This window comes from Sus scrofa, chromosome 14 (genome assembly GCF_054392235.1).
Source record: "Sus scrofa isolate SSC_HxYL_T2T_F1_AM1 chromosome 14, Sscrofa_HxYL_maternal_Yorkshire_Landrace_v2.0, whole genome shotgun sequence".
NCBI classification, from domain to species: domain Eukaryota; kingdom Metazoa; phylum Chordata; class Mammalia; order Artiodactyla; family Suidae; genus Sus; species Sus scrofa.
In genome coordinates, this window is record NC_139396.1 from 80607946 (window position 1) to 80614501 (window position 6556).

Here is a 6556-nt window from a genome sequence, read left to right on the forward strand (position 1 = left end):
ACTAAGGAAAGGAAGGAAGGACTCACTGTGTTCCCCTCTCTGAATCCCTGCAGGGGAAGCCTGGAAGCCAAGGAAAGCTGTGGGCATGCAATCTCTGGGGTTGTGGCTCTCTGGCTGGCCATATGCACAGAGCCATTGGTCAGCGCACTCTTTCTTTAGTCCTGAGAAGGACAGAAACACTAGATGACTCAGGATCACAAGGTAGCCAAGGAGACTCTGGATTATAATAAGAGTATCAAGTGCAATGGCTGCAAATAGCAGCCTCCTCGGTAGTGTATGCAGTCTGCTGCCTGTATAGGTCACCCTAAGGGACCTTGGCAACAGCCCTTTCCAGTGGACGATCATGACTGCCCTGCTGTCCCCAGTCTAGGCTCCAGACAGGTATGTGCAGTGCCTTTGGAAAGCCCCAGGGCTCGGTAGCCAGGGTCCACACTGACCGAGTCATAATGTCCATCTGCTCCAAGCTATAGAATAAGGAGCACATGATTGAGGTCCTATGCAGGGCCAAGTTCACGTTCCCTGGCTGCCAGAAGATCCACGTCTCCAGGAATCAGGGATTTACTAAGGTCAAGGCAAATGAATTTGAAAATATAGTGGCAGAAAAGTCTTATCCCAGATGGCTATGGGGTCAAATACTACCCTAATCATGGCCCCCTGGACAAATGGCAGGCCCTGCCCTCAGGAGACCCTTTGGGCACTTTCCCCTCCTTATGCCCAACAATAAATCCTACTTTCCTGTCTTCCTCCCCCCCCCCCCCGAAAAAAGCAGCAGAAGAGCCAAATAAAAAAAATAAAAACAATAAGAACCTGACCTTGGAAGAAATGGTCTAATGTGGAGAATATAAAAATAATTTCATGATAAATGTAATTCTGGGAGATTCAGTAAGTTACAGCACCCACAAAATGAGGCGGGGAAGGGAATTAGAGAATTAGAAAGAGGGCTTAGTATTTAACAAAAATCAATGGCTAACAAAGGTTGGAAAATAAAGTCAAAGTAATCTCCCAGGACGTACAGCCAAACAATCAAGAGATGAGACAAATAAGAAAAAAGATGAAGAGATTTGGAGAGGGTCCAGCATTCTACTACAAATAGTTCCAGAAAGAGATAACCACAAACACAGATACATTATCAAGAAAAGAACACAAGCAAAGTCCCTAAGCTGAAGAGAGACATACATTTCCCAAATGAAAGCCGTAGAAATGAAAAAGAGCCACATCTAGAAACATCGCTGTGAAATCCCAGGACACAGAGATAAAAACAAGATCATAAAAGCCTCGAGAAAGGGGGGTGGTGGTGGAAAGAGATCTGTGGTTATAGAGAAATGAGAATCAAGTTGCCATTTGTTAAGAAGAAATGGGCCAGCATCAGACTGGCATGAAAAACGATAGGAAACCAATGATGACAAATGGTACCAGAAAGAGCCCAAATATGGCATAATTTTCAGCAAATTGTGAACCGTAGGAAAGCTCCTTGTGAACATTGTTTGGCGTTGCATGTTGACCCTGGGAAGGTGGAGATGGGCGAGTGAAATTGTGCAGTATCACAAAGGCAGTGTCACTCGGAAGCCCAGACCAGCGTTCCAGGGGAACGCCTTTGGTCGCAAGAGGACTTGGGGAGGATTGGGGGCTGTCACTGCACATCGCTTCTCACCTGATTCCCATCCACGGGCACCTAGTAGGGTTCTAAGCTACACTGGTGGGAATTAAAGGCATCTTAAATACTAATCTGTTGCCAGTTCAGGCCATACCACCACCCTGGACTGGGCTCATCAAGGATGGAAACTGAATGCAATTCACTGATGTATCCATCAGCCCCACAGACTGGACTCATGGTGGAGTCTCAATAAACATTTGCTGGATTGAAACTGTCATGAAGATATTTCATACACAGAGTTCCCATTGTGGCTCAGCAGGTTAAGGACCCGACATTGTCTCCCTGAAGATGCAGGTTCGATCACTGACCTCGCTCAGTGGGTTAAGGATCTGGCGACGCCTCAAGCTGCAGTGTAGGTTGCAGATGCGGCTCGAATCTGGTGTTGCTATGGCTGTGGTGTAGGCTGGAAGCTGCAGCTCTGATTCCATCTCTAGCCTGGGAACTTCCATATGCCAAGGGTGTGGCCCTAAAAAGAAAAAAAAAGAAAGATATTTTATATGCTTTCTCTTTGGACAAAGTGACACTGCTTCTTTTATTCTTTTCTACTGAGTTTATCTCTAACCATTTGGTTTCTCTGATCAAGATTTTACTAGTCATTACTTTGAAAGATAAGAAGACACAGCAGCAAATGGACATGGTAAAAATCCAAACATGTGTATTATTTTAAGAGACTATAGTATTACAGAGTTAAATTACTAAATGATAAAGAATTTTGCATAGCTTAACTTACATCATTTTTTCAATAATAATTGTAACAGCTATAAATGTTGTAAGACCTTTGAGAACTTTGCCTTAAAGAAAATCAGAATGCAAGGTAATGAGCCCATCTCTGGTTTGTATGGGGTTTCTAAAAAGTTAATTGTGCTAATGGGTGGATCATGTTCTTAAACTTGTGAATGTTATGTGCTTAACAAAGCTTTGCTTTTGCCATCCTTAGAGTCTAACTAGGGTCTTGTTAGAAGTATTTCATATGCAGACATAACAACTGATGTAGAATCTCTGCAATGCAATGTCCTATAGTAGAAATAAAGATGCTTATTAAAATGGGAAACTAAGGAGTTCTCCTCGTGGCTCAGTGGTAATGAACCCGACTAGTATCCATGAGGACTCGGGCTCAATTCCTGGCCTTGTTCAGTGGGTTAAGGATCCAGTGTTGCCGTGAGCTATGGTATAGGTCGCAGATGTGGCTTGGATCCCATGTTGTATGGCTGTGATATAGGCCGGCAGCTGCAGCTCTGATTCAACCCCTAGCCTGGGAACTTCCATATGCCAAGGGTGCCACCCTAAGACAAAAATAAGAAAGGAGTTCCCGTCGTGGCTCAGCAGTTAACAAACCAGACTAGCATCCATGAGGACAAGGGTTCGATCCCTGGCCTTGCTCAGTGGCTTAAGGATCCAGCGTTGCCATGAGCTGTGGTGTAGGTCACAGACAAGGCTCGGATCCTGTGTTGCTATGGCTGTGGTGTAGGCCGGCAGCTACAGCTCCAATTCGACCCCTAGCCTGCAAACCCTGCAGGTGCAGACCTAAAAAGACAAGAAAAAGGGGGGCGGGGGGAGGAACTACTCTGCCATCATGTAATGCTAGATTCTCCTTGAACTTCTAAGGTGAAGAGGATTAAAACAAAAAGAGTGAAAGGAAAATATAAAGGGAAATGGAACTAGGATTAAATGGAAGAATGAAGGGAAAGAGAATGAGAGAGGAGAGAGAATAAAAGGAGGAAATGGAGAAAATAGTGGGGGAGAAGGGGGAGGACTGGGGAGGAAGATGCAGATAACTGAAAAATGACGATAAAGGTGTCAAACGGTCTCTGGCATCAGGGCCTTGATCTGTCTCCATGGGACAGAAGGCACTTTTCAGAATGTCCTTTGTATTAAAATTAAAACATGACACATGTCACTGGGACGCCCCATCAGAAATAGTCTTTGGAGATAACAGTTTATTGGACTAGAGAACTCTGCTAATCCCCTCACACCCACAAAGCATCTGCTGAAAAATAGCCTCCAAAGACAGTCAACCCTCTGATATTTCTATATTAGCTCCATGAACAGAGAGGCTTTCAATTAGTGGCAGGAATTACACTTGTGTTACTATGGGTGGTGTTCACAGGATGGAGGCGATTACAATGCAGGTTGCGTCCCTTCAAGCCAAATGATCTGCTCTTTTTAGTGGCTGGTATCAGAAAAATATAGCAAGACTGTCCAGCAGATAATCCCCGAATCATGACAAGTAATAAATCTGCCTGCTGAAAAATCTTTAAGAAAACTTCCTCGGAGGGAAAGGGAAGACGCGGGAGGTAAAACCATATGTGCCGAGCCGATGATATCAAAATTGTAATATTGCTCCCAGCTCAAATTTCGTATTTTATCCTTGTTAAAATATGAGACAGGACAATGCTGTGAAGCCATCTTTATGGAACTTGAATTTTTAATGCCGTGTGGCCTGTGAACCAGACTGAAAGAAAACAGCTGGAAACCGGTACATTTCTGGCAACTGTGATTTCTGAAAACTAGTGGAAGTAATAAGACATCAAAATGGTCTTTTAAGTTTTGTCTTCAGCATGAAGCTTCCAGCCTGGAGCGGGGACATGTAAAACTCCAACCGACTTTGTTGATTAATGGAAATTTATAAGCATACAATGTCACCCCGAGGAAGGCAAAAATGACAGCTCAGGGACCCGATGGGGGAGCCTCCTGGTACTGACCTTTGGGTGGGAGGGGGTGTCACAGGATGGGGGCAGGGGTGCCAGTACCCTGATGCAAAACATGAGTCTCCTCCACCCTCTGTGTTTTCACCTCCTGACCCAAATTTGGGGTCGGAGAGAGAAAAATGGAAGTGGGCACTGTATGTTTTTGGTCTTTTAAAATTTATTTTTATTATTTATTTATTTTGCATTTAGGGCTGCACCCACAGGCATGGAGGTTCCCAGGCTAGGGGTCCCATTGGAGCTGCAGCTACTGGCCTATGCCACAGCCACAGCCTCGCCAGATCCTTAACCCACTAAGCGAGTGATCCCTTAACCCAGGGATCAAACCCGCATCCTCATGGATACTCGTCACCTTTGCAACCCGCTGACCCACAATGGGAACTCCAAATTCTTTGGTCTTTCTGGATCTGCTTATGAATCAGTGCAAACCATGACGTCCTACAGGTAATCCTTATCTGTTTCTCCTTCTTAAATAGCTCTTACGTCCCCAAATGTATTTAGAGGAAGTCTGCAATTCCATCCACACAAAACCACAAGTCTCAGACTTCAAAGGGAAAAAACACTCAAACTATAATGTCTGTCCTCCACAGCCCCTCCTCCACCACGCAGCCTCTCTTAAACACCCCAAACCTGTCCTTTTATACCATAAACCCCCTCACTGGGGGTGGCCTACAGTGGCATCTTTGCCCCACCTTTGCTGTGTTTTATGTCTGCACCAGATTAAAACTGTCTTCTGGAGTTCCCGTCATGGCTCAGTGGTTAACGAATCTGACTAGGAACCATGAGGTTGCAGGTTCGATCCCTGGCCTCACTCAGTGGGTTAAGGATCCGGCGTTGCCGTGAGCTGTGGTGTAGGTTGCAGAAGTGGCTCGGATCTGGCATTGCTGTGGCTCTGGGGTAGGCTGGTGGCTATGGCTCTGATTATACCCCTAGCCTGGGAACCTCCATATGCCACAGGAGCTGCCCTAGAAATGGCAAAAAGACCAAAAAAAAAAAACCTGCCTTCTCATATTCTTTAAGCAAAACAGAATGCCCAGGGGGTGTAACTACCCAACCTGCTCATTTGATTTTCCCAGACAGACCCTCCTGTCTCTACCCTATCATTTGAAAAATGCAGATTTGGTATCCTTTGCCCTAAACAGTGCAAAGATAAAATTAGACCAAGAACCTTCGCAATCAAAATTTTCTCTAAAATTCAAGTAAACAGAAATTCCTTAAGAAAAGGAAATGAGGCTCTCCAGAGTTTATAAATATTTTTAAGAATGGCAGGAGTTCCTGTCTTAGCTCAGCGATTAATGAACCCAACTAGCATCCATGAGGATGCCGGTTCAATCTCTGGCATCACTCAGTGGATTATGGATCCAGTGTTTCTGCGAGCTGTGGTGTAGGTTTCGAACCCCACTCAGATCTGGCATTGCTGTGGCTGTGGTGTAGGCCGGCAGCTGCAGCTCAGATTGGACTCCTAGCCTGGGAAACTCCGTATGCTGTGGGTGTGGCCTTAAAAGAAAAAAAAAAAAAAGAAGAAGAAGAAGAAGACGAATGGCAGGAGGGTCCAAGACAGCCTGGCAAACGCTCACTCTGAACCCCAGACATGCAGGTCCAAGAGGGAGGTATCCCCTTCACTGCAGGAGAACAGGAGGAAGCACTTGTTTTTATGTTTTTCATTTTAATGACTAAACCCCAGTGTATGGAAGTTCCCAGGGCCAAGGATCGAAGCTGAACTGCAGCTACAACCTACCTATGCCACTGCTGTGGTAATGCTGGATCCCTAACCCACTGCACCAGGCCAGGGATCGAACCCATGTCCCTGCAGCAACCTGAACCACTGCAGTTGGAGTCCTAACCCACATTGCCACAGAGGAAACTCCAAATTGTTGTCTTTAATTTACAATGTTATCCCCTCAATAATATCACTTGAGCCTCTATTATTTTTCAGGCACAAAAAGTTTCTATATTTTCAAGAAATATTACAAGCATTTTTTTATTTATGGATAAAAAAAGATCTTGCGAAAATATGTGAATTGGCTGATGACTTTTATACCCAACATGAAGGGCTATATGGAAATTCAGTCCATGCAGATGGATAGATGTGCCCCCATCTGCCTTGTACAGACACGTGCGTGCACACACATCCTCTCACTTCTATTATTTTCTTTTTTGGGCAAAGACAGGGAGGATCGGATCCTTAAGAACAACA

At 44.9% G+C, this 6556-nt stretch overlaps 1 pseudogene; it reads left to right on the forward strand.

The window, feature by feature from the left end:
- Nucleotides 1–216: 216 nt before the first annotated feature.
- On the forward strand, nucleotides 217–326 carry LOC146396812 (small nucleolar RNA SNORA70; annotated as a pseudogene).
- The last annotated feature ends 6230 nt before the right edge of the window (nucleotides 327–6556 follow it).